Below are 16579 nucleotides of genomic sequence, written 5' to 3' on the forward strand. Positions count from 1 at the left end.
CAGGATGTTCTCCCCAAATGTATTCTTCAGCTCCACCTTCTAGAATTTGCAGCAGACAAATGTTTTCAAGAGAACTACTCAAACAAAGTGCCCCCTTCTTGCTCTCCTGGCCCTCTCCAGAAGACACACATCCTCAGAGTTGGGTCATAATCTTCTTTCCTATTTGGGGTGATACAGCAAAATAAGGGATCCTAACATCAGAGCATCAGCCTTTCAAACTTCTCGATTGACCCGAGGACCCATTTTCCCTCCTCTGGACAATCCTGACTTTAAACTTGCTCTCTTTACAGTACAATCAAGTCCACAGGAAAGAGAACAGGTACTAAGCAGGTCTAACATTTACAACTTCATGAATGTATCAGTTCACAAATCAGAAGACAACCCCATTATCATGCTAAGAAGTCATGGGTCCCCTCCACCCCACTCCCATGCACTCAAAGCAATTATGCAACTATTAGCATCCCAGCAGGTGTTGTGCACGATGTCCCCAGATGGACAGCCCTCCTGAAGTCCTCCTGAAAGCTTTCAATCAGATTATAACACAAAGAAATTCCTGAAGGGGTTTCTGATTTTTATGAATTGAAATTCAAAACGGGAGCCATCACCAGGCCTCTGAACAGCAGACCCTGTGGATCAGTGCAGCCTCCATGTGTAGAAACAGCATACATATGGCTACAGGCACAGAGAACCTGCTGGAAGGGTGAACTTTCAGGGCAACATATTAGCAGTAGTTACCTCTAGAAAGGAGAATCGTGTGCATTGTAACAATAAATAAAGCCTTCTAAAAGAAGAGGTAGAAGAAGGGGATACAAAAGAGGGAGAAAAGAAAATGCAACAATAAAGAATCATAGAATTCTTTCTAAAGCACTTTGAGTTGGGAAGCTTTCAGCAAATACTTACAAAAACTGGGACTCCTATTTCAGCATTAGATCAACAGGGTTTGAATCTAAGTTCAGCTCTGCAAGTTACTTGACCCCCTTAATGTCAGTTTGCCCCTCTGTTAAAAACAGATTTGGGGCACCTGGGTGGTTCAGTCAGTTGAGCGTCCGACTCTTGATTTCAGCTCAGGTTCTGATCTCAGGGTCCTGGGATAGAGCCCTGCATCAGGCTCAGTGGGGAGCCTGCTTGAGATTTCCCCCCTCCCTCTGCTTCTCCCCAACCCCTCCTCAAGCACTCTCTCTCTCTTTCATAAATATGAATGAATGAGTGGATGGATGGATGGATGAATGAATAAAGGAAGGAAGGAATAAGACAGATTCATAAAAGGACACCTAGCTGGCTCAGTTGGTAAAGCATACTACTCTTGATCATACTGTCATGAGTTCAAGCCCCACATACGACGTGCGGTTTACTTAATATTCCAAATTAAAAAAAAAAAAAAAACAGCAGGCTCTTAGGGTGGTGATGAAGGTTAGAAGAAAGTGAATGGATAAATAAACAAGCATCAGTACATGTGTGTAAATCCCAGTAAGTATCATCCACCATCGCCAACTCTCAACCTATATCACAAATGTGGGCTAATTTTCCTTGTCAACAAACACCCCTACTTAACACTAAAAAACGTTAGAAATTCACAAGAAATGAAGGAATTATCTTCTTGCATTTGTCCAGTAGAATTTTCTGTGCTGCCCACTGATGTAGGAAATGGGCAAAAGAAAAAAATAAAGTTCCTTACTGCCTATAGTCTGTTGACAAGTCCTTGAAACAGATAGAGTGTGACCTTCCTCTGGGAGCTCAGGTCCCTCAATGTGGACACCTCGCTAAGGGCAAAAGGCAATCTTAGCTTAACTTTATCCCACCCCCCAAGTATCCTGTAAGTCTACTTTAACATATAAAACTTCCTTTGGGAACTTCCTTATCTCTGCCCCTCAAGATACATGTTAGCAATCATCTTTCAACAGGACACTTTTGATGTTGTATTAAATGTTTCAATACATCAGGGAACTCTAATGGTAGAATTCCAGGTGGTGGGGGATTTCCTTTAAGTGGTACCACACACAAGCCTGCAGAACCTAGACAACTCAAAAGCCTCGCCCTGTTTTGCTCTAAATCACTTGAGCACAGGGGATGAGGTAGAACCCGCTGACATCTCAGCCTTGTCGTAAGTAATGGGGCATCTGAGGTCCCCACTTGAGGAAGTCTACAGGGAGAAAGTCTTATAGATCAAATCCTAAATCTTTGCAGGCAAGCTGAGACCCTCAAGGGGTGGCATTTGCCCTGTGCTTCATGAGCCCTAGAATAACAGAGGTTCTTAGCAGGGAAGTGGTTGCTAGGTTAAGGCAAGGCAGTAAGAAGGTGTGATCTTGAGCATTTACTAAAGTTGACTGGAGGGGGTACTGGCATGCTGCCCCCAGATCTTCACACTCATCTAAGACTGCAAGACTCATTCCCCAGCTGCCGGAAGTGTGGTGGCTATCAGTCTACTCTAGAGAATGGCCTTGTGCAAGACCATGCCCCCTTCCAGAGAAGCCTGAAGCCAATGACTTAGGGATGTGAGAAACAGAGGCCAGGCACACTTGCCCCAGTGCAAGCCAGTTCTACTGGGTCCTTCCAGCTCCTGCACTCCCAGGAGTAATGACACTGTGAAGACCTCCTCCGTCTGGCTACTCCTGTGTTTTTCTCTACTCCTTCCAGTGCTGCTCCCAAAAGCACAAATCCTGCATGCTAACCCCACTCTCTCTGTTTCTCAGGGAACCCACCTGGGAAAGGAACTGTATGCCAGGCACTATTCTCGGGACTTATATGGGCTTACCTCTTAGAAGCAAGTAATATTATTATGCTCATTTCTGAGACAAAGAAACTGAGCTAAATGGAGGTAAATAACTTTTCCAGAGTCACCTAGGGGGCTTCAGAGGGCTTGTGAAAGATTAAAAGAGGTGATGTCTATAAACACACTTATAGTGACTAGCACAGAGTAAGTAGTCCCCTCATTCATTAATGTTCTTTGTTCTCCCTATAAACATTTATTGAGCATCTACTATATGCTAAGTGCTATTCTTGGCACTGCAGATACAGCATGCAGCACAAGTGTCAAAGTCTCTGCCTTCATAGAGCTGACATTCTAGCGAGAGCAGCAAGAAGTACGCAAATAAACAAAAGTAAATGTCAATGTAATATAAGTGATTTGCATAAAAAGAAATCAGGCTAAGGGGAATGGAACCTAGAACAGTAACCATGAAGCTATTTTATATAGGAAGGTGAGGGAAGTCCTCTCTGGTGAGTTGACAGTTGAGTAGAAACGGGAAGTAAGGAAGGGAGTGAGCCATGTAGACATTTAAAGAGTATTTCAAGGAAAGGGTGCAAGTGTAAAGTCACGAACAATGAAAGATATTGAACAGAGTTGTGACACGATCTGACAGATTTCAAAAGGATCACCCTGGCTGCTACTGTGTTGGGAATAGGCCAGGGGTGGGGGAAACAAAGAAGGAAGCTGGGGAGCTAACAGGAAGAGTGTCCTGTCATCATCCAGACCAGCAATGGCAGTGGCTTTAGCCTAGCACCGCCATACTGGAAGTGTTAGGAACCGCCAGATCTGGCTCGATGCTGAAGGTAAAGCTGTCCAGATTTGCAGATGAATCAGATGCAGTTGTGACAGCAAGAGAAGCATCAAGGAGTTGAGGATTTGTGGGTCTGAGCAGTTCCAAGGATAGAGCAGCCATGAACAGAGAATGGGGGCGGGGGGGAACGTGGGAAGACCAGATTTGGCTGAAGATGAGGCAGGATAGGAGATCCAGATGGATGCAAGGTAGCTGTTATTGGGCTGTAGTATTTAGGGAGAGGTGGCTTGACATGCTGGTTATGAACACAGATTCCATAGGCAGTCTACCCAGAGTTGAATCTCAGCTCTACCACTATGAGCTGTGTGACCTTGGGCAAGATACTATACCTCTCTGGGCTTTATTATTCTCATGTGTAAAACATGGAGAATATTTATACTTACTTCATGTGGTCACTGTGGGACTTAAATGAATAAATATACATAGAAGTGCTTAGAACAACAGTTCTCAAGCAATAAGCACAATAATAGTATTTGTATTGAGAACTGTCTTCTCAATTGATGTCAAACTTGAAGACTCATATGCACTATGTAGGGGAAGAAAGAGCTTTCCTTAACCTCTTAGGGTCCCTGGCTGGGTCTGAAAATCCAAGTGACATATTAACAGGAGAAAAGCCTACACATTTATTTAATACACATTTTACATGACACAAGATCATTTGTAAGGAAAGAAATACTTACAGCTGGATATATTTATGCTAGTAGTAAACTGGTGGGAACTTAGTAAGGCTTATTTGTCGTGATTCTTCTTGGACTTCCTTTGTTTTCAAAGGTAAAGATGCTCCTTTCCTCTGGGTATAGGGAGGATACTTCTCATATGCAGGTTTTATGACCTGTTTCAGGGAAGAAGGGCAATGAAAGGCAGGCCAAAATGACCTTCCAATTTTTGTCATTTTCTCAAACTCCTTCAGCTTAAAATATTCTGCATGCCAAGGTGCCATTTTGGGGGGTAGCATGCCCTGAACCCAATCCAATACAAGATGGTGCCCAGGAAGGGAGATTCACTGTATGTGAAGACTTGCTCCCAGAAATGAAAACCGAGCTTGACTCTGAAAGATGAATAGGGGGTGATCAGATGCACACAGGGTGGGGTTGTGAAGGAGCATTCAAAACAGAGAGGCCAGCATGTCCATTTCCCCAAAACTATAGCTAACATACAATATTTATCTTATGACACTTGTATTAATCCTTCTCCATTATGCTCAGAATTGGCAATACATCTAAAGAAAATGAGAATGGCTTTCGATCTATTTATGGGAAATAAATCAATTCTGGTCCAGTCCTTTGGACCTTCTCATGCATCTTGCTTTAATGAGTTGGCCAGGTCTGCCACCAATGACCATATGAAAGCCACTATTGACACCCTGGAGTTTCCAGCAGCCACTAATGGCCCCCACCAGCACCTCTGAAGTTTCTTCCCTTATCCCCCAGGCATCTGTATTCAAAAAGTCATCAACAGTAGCTGACATTTGCCTCTATTCTAACTGCAGGTATCCCCTCTTTTTGAAAGATCACCTTGTGCCACTTTGATTTTAAGAAAGACATACCTGTTTTTGCTAACTGAAAAAAACCCAGAGAAGATCCTTGCTTTTGTGAAAAAATGTGAAAATAGCATTCTGGGACTGTTTTGCAGCAAGCCACTGTACAGGCAGCATGTACCCCAGGCAGCAAGAGTGCCCGTCCCCCACCTACATCTTTCCCCAGAACTACACTCAGCACCTAAGCACCGAACGCCAGAGCTTTGAACTGTCTGTGAGCAGCTGGGTTTTATCTCGATTTATTTTGTGCATCTGTTAGCAAGATGTGTCCTAAGGTATCTGAAAAGCCTAAGAGAGGTTATTTTCGGGGCCAGGGATAGCTCAAAAAATTTTCTGTGTAAATTAATGGTAATTGCTTCTTTGTTTTACATCATTTTGGCCCATGAAGGATTTCATGGGAATGCTCTACTTTCAAATAATGGGGAGAACCTGTATATTTGAACAGGCTTCAAGACCAAACAGCTCAATAATTATCCCTATACTCTCTGTATCTCACCATTCTTATCAACTCTAGAAATAGCATTTCAAAGGTCAAAAGCTTGACTCTGAGAGAGCAATTCAGCCTGGATCTCAGTGAAATGGGCCACAAAGACCAGACACAAAAATAAAGCATCTGATTCCCTAAGCAGAAACCTTACTTCTCCGCACATTATCAAATATCAGAACATAAGCAATAGGAAAGGCCTGAACTTGTGTAGGAGCAAGGCAGTTCCTGGACTTTTGAATGCACCTCGGATACAGAAATATGGAAAGTCCTAACCAGTGGCAACAGTTCAGAAGAAAGCCAGACTGCGAGCTATCAGACTTGCCTCCCTAGCTGGCCCACACATCTGAAGCCCCTCAGCACTCAGGCCCAGCCCCATCTGGTCCCCAGTCAGTGAGAAGCACACCTAATCACCCAGCTGCCACAATACACTCTGAAGGGCAGCAGAATGTGCTACCCCCAAATATACTACTTTAGCATATTCATTACTGAATAATTAGCTGAAGACGATTGAGAAGAAGCAGATACAAGAAAAGGTCTCTGCCCTCTCCTATTTGCCTGAAAGTAGAATTTAATCTTGTGGAGGTGTCCCCTCTTTCCTCTCTACCAGTAAGGACAGAATTTCATCACCAGAGACAATTCTAGACACTTATCAGCTTAATGCAGCATGGAAGGAGTCTACATAACAAATCTTACTAATAAGTCCTTCCCTTCCATTAGTTTCCCCTATATTTTCCTTCCCTCAATATGCCACCCTAGAAACTCAAAGTCTTTCTCTTTTGTCTTGTTGCTTTTCTCAGAATGTATTGTTCTCTTTCTTATGATGCTATATAGGCCAGAGTTCCAACCACCCCTTTGAGTTCCTCATTGCTGAGCATGCCTGTGGGTATGCACACTGCACTTGTTCCAGAGCCTCAGTTTGTTTCTCTTGTTCATCCATCTTTGGTCAGTTTGACAGGGCCCTGTCCAACGAACCTAAGGTGGAGAGAGGAAAAGAACAGTTTTCCTCCTCAGTAACTCAAAGCTACTTCCTTATCAGCAAGTGGGCCTAAAATTAATAGCCTTTACCCAGGATAACCCCCCAAGCCCTCATCCCCACTGTGCATGTCCAGAAACTTCCACCGGGCCTCTGCTCCATTACCTGGCTTACCTGACACCCTATCTTGGCACTGAAACCTGCATCCCTCAGTGGATTCCTCTCAGCCCATACTGCCAGTGGTCCTGATTCAACAAGAACAGGCTTAGAAACAGACAAGGAACACCACTGCCTACAACTGGGACTCTTGAAGAATATACTTTGCCCTGAAATACCTGAGGGGTTAACATCTCCCCGGAGGCATCCTGGTTTATGGCAGCAGCTTATAACAAACAGAACCACACCCCATTCACCCCAATTCCAAGTGGGGGAGTCTCAGTGAGGAAGAGCACATTTTGCTTGTCAAACCCTCCACCACTTCCCTTCCCCCCATCATCACCACCAAGATTCTGGTCCCCTGAGTATGCTCCACCCTCTTCCGACAAATCTCATGGCCATTCATTCCCAAGTCCTCATTCTTCCCACCAAGGACAGACGGCTGCAGTTAAGAGTCAGATTATTGGGCACCTGGGTGGCTCAGTGGGTTAAGTCTCTACCTTTGGCTCAGGTCATGATCTCAGGGTCCTGGGATCAAACCCTGCATTTGTCTCTCTGCTCAGCAGGGAGCCTCCTTGCCCCTCTCTCTCTGCCTGCCTTCTTGTGATCTCTCTTTCTCTCTCTCTGTCAAATAAATAAATAAAATATTTTTTTAAAAAGTCAGATTGTTTCCTGAAAATTCTTCCCCCAAGATTTGTTGAGTTTAACTTTCTATAGTTTACATAACAGAAAAAGTATTTATATTCAAAATAAAAATTATATGTTGTAATGTGCTGTTTCCAACTTTCAATACACATGAAGATGGTGACAGCCCTAGAGAGAAATCTCCACATAGAATCCTTGCTCCTTTTACTCCCTCTACCAGGTCAGGCCATGTGCACACTAACCTGGGTCAGACTCCAGCTTTGAAAATTAGAATTAAGATCTCCAGCCACTCCCCTGGGGCAAGATCACCACAGCCAGGTTCTTGCTTTCCCACTCTAGCTCATGCTTACCCTTTGATGCCCGACATCTTTTGTGGCCTAAGCCCATTACTAAGAGCACAGACCTTCTCTCATTAAGGTAACATATCGTGCCTTTCTTTTAAAGAAAATATGCTTTCAGGTTTCTGGTATGAACATAATACTCCTGTTGGACAAATGTGCCACTTCCAATTAACAGACCCTTAAATACTCATACTCACGCATCATGGATAAAAACCAAAACCTGCCACTGGGAAGAAAAAGCAATTCAAATATTCTTTCAATGCCAAAAGTAATGTCTTTGTTTGAATTGGCCTTGGTGCCCTGATTAAACCATGTCCTTCTAAAATTTACTTGTATTATGAAATTTCTCTTTCCCTTCAGAAACAGGAAGAGAATATAATATAATGAACCCACTGCCCAGCTTTATATCACTTAACATTTACCTCATTGGCTTTGTTTTCAAAACAGAAGAAGCCCTACAGATAAAACTGAAGCCCCCTGTGTAGACCCCTCCCATCTTGTCCCTCTCACCTCCTTCCAGAGATTCAGCAGTTTTTATATCTTCCTATATATTAATGTCTGTGTCCAATATGTTTTAGATGTATTTTAAGCTTTCTCTAAATCATATCTTATTTGTAAGTATCCTTGCTTTTCAGCCCAACGTTATATTTTAGAGATTTTTATTACATTTATTTAGCATATATGTAGTTCTAATTAATTTATTTTTTAAAAGATTTTCTTTATTTATTTGAGAGAGAGAACGAGAGATAGCATGAGAGGGGAGAAGGTCAGAGGGAGAAGCAGACTCCCCATGGAGCTGGGAGCCCGACGTGGGACTCCATCCCAGGACTCCAGGATCATGACCTGAGCCAAAAGCAGTCACTCAACCAACTGAGCCACCCAGGCGCCCCTAATTAATTTATTTTAACTGCCATATCATAGTCGCCTGTACACTTCTCTTTAATGAGCTGTTCTCCTCTTTAAGGCAAGTTTTTGTTTTGTTTTTTGCTATTAAAAACTATGATGAGAACATTCTTTCATGTTAACTGATACTAACTCTCTGGGAAGAAGTATGATAAGGCCAGCCTCATTTCTGTATCATCCGGGAACAGGGCATATAGGCCTTTCTCATTTGCTACCATCTAAGACCAGTATCTATGGCCTGACAGGCTGAGCAGAAGAAGGGCAAGATCCCATAACCCTGGGATTAGATCTCAATGGTCTGGTGCGATAGGGCTGAGTGTTACAGCTGGGCATGTCACCGGTACTATGTGAAAAATAATCATTGTCTTATTACCTGCCGGACCTGTACTTGGCTAGAATCCCAGGGCTCCCCTCCTATGCCTTCTCTTTAGACTTACCCCATGAAGACACTTTTACTCATTAATAGTCCCAAATGGCATAGCCCTTATTCTAATGCAATGTCATCTGGACAAACCTCAGTAGGTAACATCTTGTTCAGCTGGGGGAAAAAAGTTTTGCTTGATATATAAATAGAGGATAGTTCAAAACTTTGCCAATTTTCCTTCCTCTCTATCTCTGGTGTTTCTCCAAGGCATATGTGCCAAATGTATATGACTTTACAACATCCCTCCTTTGGCTGCAGAATCAAAACCAAATTCCCTAATTTGGCATGAAGGGTCTTAAAACTAACCTTAGCTACTTGCCTCATCTGTAGCCACATTCCACAGCCTGTCTCCTAGTCCATGCCTCCCTCCACTCCACAGGGTCCCACATATCCAAGGGGTGTCCAATTAGCCTATTACACCCCATTCAAATATCTCTTCCTCTCCAAAGCTTTGGCCAAGACCCCCCTAGATATAACATGTCCCTCCCAGCATTTCCTTGTAACTCTGTGAGGCAAGAGCACTTGCAGCATCTTATCTGCATGCTTTAATTCTTTATATAGAATGATATACATCCTCTAGACCGATGCTTTCTGCGTCATTTTATGTTCATGCCACACCCGGGACATAGAAGAGTGAATAAATGTTTCACAAATACATCGAATGGGATTTTTCTTTCCATGGCTAATTTCTAGCAAGAAGAAGAGAATTTTAGTATCTTGGCCTACGTGTGAACTATTGATTTATTTTTGAAAGAAGACACTTTTAGTAGCAGATCTTTAATAAATTATTATGAGCACGAAGTCGAAAGCACTTAAACAGTTTCCCTTGTATGGATGTTTTCCGTGCCTGCAGATTTTTTTTTTTTTTTTAAGAGAGAGACATATTTTGTTCTAGCTCTAATAGAATAGAACTGCAGAACACCAACCCTCCCCTGGGCCATCAGATCCCAATGCTGACAGAAAAGGTACCTGGGTAACAATATCCACATCCACAACCCAGTGAAGGCAGCTACAGCAGGTGACCATCAGGTATCAGACGTGGTGCTATGCTTTATCTGTACTGTTGCATTTAACCTGCCCAGCACCCTAGAAGGCAGTGAAAGTTCATTTTCTGTGTCAACTGGAGCAAGCTATGGGGTGTCCCGATTAAATATTATTTCTGGTGTGTCCTTGAGGTGTTTCCTGATGACATTACTCTCAATCACCCCCAAACTGGTAGCAACTCAGCTGCCCGAAAGCATTATCCCAACTTTATCAAAAGAGGAACTGAAGCTCATGAGGCCCAGAGATATGTGTGCACTGGCCAAGGGTCACACTTTTATAGGGCAGAACAGAAGCGGGGAAGTCAAGCCTTCTTGTGCCATGCATATTGCTCTGTTCATTGTCCCTCAAGTGATAGAGCCAGAGCTCCCTGCTTCTCTATCCTACCATTTCTGCTTAACTGGAACATGGTCTTCTCTTTCCAGGACTTCTTTCTGTACTAGCTCCCCTAGTACAAGACACTAATTGAAACTGCCCTCAGGATGGCTGGGTGGCTCAGACAGTTAAGCATCTGCCTTTGGCACAGGTCTTGATCGTAGGATGGAGTCCCAAATTGGAGAGCCTGATTTTCCCTCTGTAGTCACTGCTTGTGTTCTCTCTCTTGCTCCCTGACAAATAAAAAGAAAGAAAGAAAGAGAAACTGACTTCAACTGATCTCAGCTGACTCAGTGCAAATACGAGCCTGTCCAGAACCAGCCATCCATTCTAGCAACCCAGTGCCCTGGAGAAGAAAGAAAGCTCTCTGACTCATCTATACCCTAATGATTAGTTAGCTAACCCAAACACAGGTTTGCAATTCCCACATTTCCACTATAAAAGGAGGGGAACACTTGGTGAGTCCTCGAGGTTGTAGTCTAGGTCTGATATACTTAAACGTGCTATAATGGGGAGGAAACCAAAATATTTTTCTGGTTTGCTGTCTCTGAGTGCATAAGCACATTCATCCCACTTAAATCTATCCCAGTGATCTCTTTTAGGGTTATTGTACAGCATTTCACTTGAGAATTAGTCCTCATGTTAGTATAAATGGACAGCTACGAAAGCTGAGTGCTTTCCAGAAGTAGGATGTGAAGCAACTTGAGATGATCACTACTTTCATTCTGTGCCGGCAAAGTGTCTTTGAGCTTTTCTCATATATATGGAATTCTTCAAAGGCCTTAACATTTTAAAAATGCACAGTGTGGGTCCACTCTCAGATCTGACTCTTCTAGCTTAGACCTGGCAAGTGGAGCCACCATCTGCTTTGCTCCAAAAGGAGAGGAGGAACCACAGGCGTCTGGGTCTTCCTGAAGGGGTTCCCTGGCTCTGGTGTCGCTTTTGTTCTTGTTCTTTTTAATATTCAATTTGGAAAATGTCAGGGGAGAGCAAACTTAGCCCTACTTCATTGAAAATGAGAGGCTAACCATACACATCAAGTCAACAGGGTACAACAAATGTTTGTTGAGGTACTGCTCTACAGCAGGGCATCAGGCTGGCATGACCAAAACTCCATGTAGGGGTCTTGCAGGAGCACCATTCTAGCTAGCTGCCTTCTCCCCCACTCACTCACCTCCAAGAGCTGAATAGGACATGCTATCGAACCAGCACAGTTGTCCAAGAAAGTGTTAAAGTGAGTCAAAGTGAGCACTATGTGTTAACAGAAAACAAATTAGTGACAAGATTTGCATTTTTTTTCACTCCAGAAAAGAAAAAAAGGGGAGGGCACAAAAGTAATGTATGGTATGAGAGCAGCCACATGCCTGAAAATGACAGGTGTGAACTGCCCAGGCCAACTTGCTGCAATGGGAAACATCCATCCTGCCCAGCCTTGGGAATCTGCACAGCAGGTGCTTGGCAAACAGCATGGCTTAGTTTCAAGCTAGGAATCACATGCTAATCCTTATGGCCCCCTTCATAAAAAGAAGCTGCTAGAGGTCATTAACTACCCACAGCACGAAAAACTTTCTATGGTTTTTATTTTTTAAAAAAACATGTAGGCTTGAACTCACACCCTTGAGATCAAGAGCCATGTGCTCCACTGACAGAGCCAGCCAGGCACCCCTACTGTTTTTAAAAATGGGAAAAATCACAGCAAATTCCCTGACCTTGTGAAACAGAAGAAAACATCATCTGCTCTCTCCTCTTTTTCCCATCCTTTTGTAAAAGAAAGATTATTATCAAAAATTTTAAAGCCTAAGTTGGGGCAGCTTAGTGACTACTCACTTGTCCATGAGCACATTAAGAATATCACGTCTCACCACACTACTTCATTAATTTCTTAATCACATCTATTGTAAAATACATACTGATATTATCTCATTTTGCAAATGAGGAACTTCAAGTTCAGTGAGGATAAAAGTCACTTCCAAGACCGCCCTCAGATCTTACAATAGAAACATTCAATTCAAGAGGTCATATTTACAAAGAAGAGCAGGCCAAGGTCAAGGTGTAGACTTGAGGGTTAAAAGGTTCCTGACAGAAGTTTGGTCAAGGAGGAAATCTTTATCAGTTGAAAATAAAGGAATGAAATGATATGAATCAAAAGAAATTCACAGAAACACCTTAATATCAGACTACATAAAATTTAAGGTAAAAATTATCATAAGGATAAAGATATGATATATACTGGTAGGAGAAACACCAGATCAAGAAATTATAATAGTCATGAACTCAATGCTCTAAATAATTCCATATCAAAATACGTGAAGTAACATTGATAAAACTACAGAGAGAAGCTAGAGATTTTAATACTTTCTTCTCAGAAAAAGATAGGCCAACACAAAATCATTTCACAGAAAAACTAACAAAGTTCCTATATAGAGGTGTGTTGATACATATGAAATATCTGCAAAATTTACAATGTATCAGACCACAACAGAAACTTGGTACATATTAGTCTCTGACCTCAAAGCAATAAAATTAGAACTCAACATCATATGTCTGAAAAATAAGAAATATTCTGTGTCTAGGAGAAAGATAAAATAAAAATGGGGGAGGCACCTGGGTAGCTCAGTCAGTTAAGCATCTGATTCTTGATTTCAGCTCAGGTCATGATCTCAGGGTAGTAGGATCAAGCTCCACATCAAGCTCCATGCTCAGTGTGGAGTCTGCTTGTCCCTTTCCCTCTGCTCCTCCTTCTCCTCCTCTTCTCTCTCTCTCTCTCAAATAAATAAAGAAAATCTTTAAAAAAACAAAAATGGAAAATTGAAGATTCTCAGAACTTAGTGCAAAAGGAAACACTCTAAGTATTTATGACTATAGATAAATACATTACCAAAAACCTACAGGAAACAACATGCTTCATAAAAACTTTATATGCATTCTCTTTAAGATCAAGAAAATAATACACTCATTTACCACAACTGTGCAACACAGTATTAGGTCCTCACCAATGGAATTAGGCAAGAGAATGAAGCAAGAGAAAAACAGATAACATTGAAAGTAACAAGTCATAATGAGCATTACTGATGATGTGACCTCTCATGTAAATTATTCATGTAGATGTAATAATCCAAGGTTGATGATAATAAAAGACCAACATACTCAAATAAGTAACATGTCTCTTTATCAGTAGTAACTAACAACAAAACATAATATGAAATAAGATAATATACACAATAGCAATAAAATCTAACAAGGATTAAGGAGTTATTCTAAAAATAAGTATATAAGATGGGGTGCCTGGGTGGCTCAGTTGGTTAAGCAACTGCCTTTGGCTCAGATTATGATCCTGGAGTACCCAGATCAAGTCCCACATCAGGCTTCCTGCTCGGCAGGGAGTCTGCTTCTCCCGCTGACCTCCCTCCTCATTCTCTCTCTCTCTCTCTCTCTCTCTCAAATAAATAAATAAAATCTTTAAAAAAATAAGTGTATAAGACAATTATAGAGAAAATCTAAAACTCTGCCAAATAACACTATAACAAATAACAAATAACACTATATATTATATTTTGTATGGGGAGATTTACTATATTCATGTATGAGATTGCAAAATTATATATAAAGGGAGGATTTTCTTATAATTAGATTGTATTAGGAAGTTAATTTGGAGAAAACTGACTTCTTCATAAAGTCAGAAACATTGAAATACATAAAAAATATGTGTGTGTATACACATTAGCACATATATATATTATTAGCAAGGGTAGATCTTTAAAAATAGTATCAAGCAAAAAAGGAAGAAACAACAAAACTATGGTGCAGTGCCATCTATGTATGTAAAATACACAAAAATAAAATAATGTGGGGTGCCTGGGTGGCTCAGATGGTTAAGTGGCTGACTCTTGGTTTCAGTTCAGGTCATGCTCTCAGGGTCGAGAGATGGAACCCTGTGTCAGGTTCCGTACACAGGAGGGAGTCTGCTTGAGATTCTCTCTCTTCCTCTGTCTCTCCCACTAGTGTTCTCTAAATAAACAAATAAATTAAATATTTTTTAAAAATTATGACTATATTGGGGCGCCTGGGTGGCTCAGCGGGTTAAAGCCTCTGCCTTCGGCTCAGGTCATGATCCCAGGGTCCTGGGATCGAGCCCCACATCGGGCTCTCTGCTCAGCGGGGAGCCTGCTTCCCTTCCTCTCTCTGCCTGCCTCTCTGCCTGCCTGTGATCTCTGTCAAATAAATAAATAAAATCTTTAAAAAAAAAAATTATGACTATATTGTAAGAATATATGTAGGTGCGCTCCTCAAACATGCTGGGAGTGGATGCCTCTGAGTGGAGATAAATGGGATGGAGGTGAGGAAAAAATGACAGTACCTAGATCCCAAAACACAGGACATCCTTCCAAAGACCAGTTATGACAGTGTGCCAGGAACTAAATGCGACCCACAAAAGGGATAGAGGAGGGGGCAAAATTTGGGGGGAAAGAAACTAAGGTAAGAAGAAGAATGTAGATAAGCAAAATCTTCATATTAAAAGTTAGGTCATGAGAACAGTAAGAAAAGCAACCTATAATAATAGTTGTGGGTTATAACAATGAGAGCTTCCAAATAATTTTTTTTTTCAAAAAAATACCTTTGGATAACTTTCACCATTAAAACACACACATTCATGTTCAAAGTAAAAGGCATTCTTTTGGCTTCCAAATTCACCAGACCCAAGACATTAAAGCACGTACTCGACCAACAGACATCTTCCTGGGACCTGGACTGGCCTCTGTAGAAGGCAGGTAGGTGGTGGAGCTCCGCCTATCTCACTGCCTATCAAGTGAGATAGAATTAAGTAAGATTCTATACTCACTCCTATTTTAAAAATTGAAGCACACTTGACATACAAGGTTACATTAGTTTCAGGTGTACAACATAGTATTAGCAGTTCTATACATTACTCTGTGCTTACCATGACAAGGATAGCTACCATTCATTACCATAGAAAACTTATTATGATATTATTGACTGTATTCCCTATACTGTACTTTAATGATTTATTTATCTTATAACTAGAATTCTGTTCCTCTTTTTTTTTAAGATTTTATTTATTTATTTGACAGACAGAGATCACAAGTAGGCAGAGAGGCAGGCAGAGAGAGGGGGGAGCAGGCTCCCTGCGGAGCAGAGAGCCCGATGCGGGGCTCAATCCCAGAACCCTGGAATCATGACCTGAGCCGAAGGCAGAGGCTTAACCCACTGAGCCACCCAGGTGCCCCAAAGTCTATTCCTCTTAATCCCCTTCATCTGCTTCACCCATCCCCCCCACCATCCTCCTCTCTGGCAACCGTCAGTTTGCTCTCTGTATTTATGATTCTGTAATTATTCCTTTTAAAATAGGTGAACATAGGAAAACTTACTGATAAAATAAAATAACTGAATAAAAGTTAATCTATAATCTTAGTACAACATATTAAACTTTCAACCTCAAATTTCTTAGTAATTTAGTAATTAGTCATAGATATTTGGATATCTTATAAGTTAACTTCGTTATTATGGTTTTGTAGTTTTGGGCATTGTAGTTTTAAATCAAATCCAACTATAGTGAATCAGAGCTAGTTTAACCTTCAATTATGTGGTTCAGTTTTCCTTCAAAAGCTCTAAACATCAAAATACCAGCCTTAAAAGAAATATAGTCAGGGTTTTGTGCAGATGAAAACCCACAAACCCCAAGTGTTGCTTCTTAGTAAATGAATATAGAAAATTATTAAATTAGTTATAATTTACACTCAATAAAATTACACAAATCCACTTATCTTTGCAGCATGAGAAATTCTTATTTATTGTCATAATAAAGAACATAGAATCAAATAATTTCAGGATTTCTAGGTACAAACCATTATTTGACAGATGTTATCCTACAAACCACAAAAATTACTTTAATTACTGCAAAATATTTTTAAATTTAGATTTTATGTTAGAAAACAGCAGGGCCACTCAATTCAAAAGCAGTAGTAGTTTTCAGCACATTGGACAGTGACCTTTACCTACTGTTTTGCTGACGCTACTTGGAATGTTCTCCCACTCAGCTGTCAAGTAGAAAATTATTGATTAAATGTGAGATTCTGAAATTCATCTCTTACTGAGAAACACTTAAGCATTATAGAATTCAT

The 16579-nt window shown here is 41.3% G+C and overlaps 1 protein-coding gene across 2 annotated transcripts in view; it reads right to left on the bottom strand.

The window, feature by feature from the left end:
- LOC111152576 (synaptic vesicle glycoprotein 2B) overlaps nucleotides 1–16579 on the bottom strand; it is a 183527-nt gene that overhangs the window by 87857 nt on the left and 79091 nt on the right. The window contains exon 1 of one of the 2 annotated variants that reach the window (XM_022511065.1): nucleotides 4238–4323. The exons of the other annotated variant lie outside the window; for it this stretch is intronic. The gene's annotated coding sequence lies outside the window, so the exon portion shown is untranslated. Of the gene's footprint in view, nucleotides 1–4237; nucleotides 4324–16579 lie in introns of those variants that run through there. 2 annotated transcript variants of the gene reach the window in all.

Source organism: Enhydra lutris, unplaced genomic scaffold, assembly GCF_002288905.1.
Source record: "Enhydra lutris kenyoni isolate GAN:26980312 unplaced genomic scaffold, ASM228890v2 scaffoldscaffold29, whole genome shotgun sequence".
Taxonomy (NCBI): domain Eukaryota; kingdom Metazoa; phylum Chordata; class Mammalia; order Carnivora; family Mustelidae; genus Enhydra; species Enhydra lutris.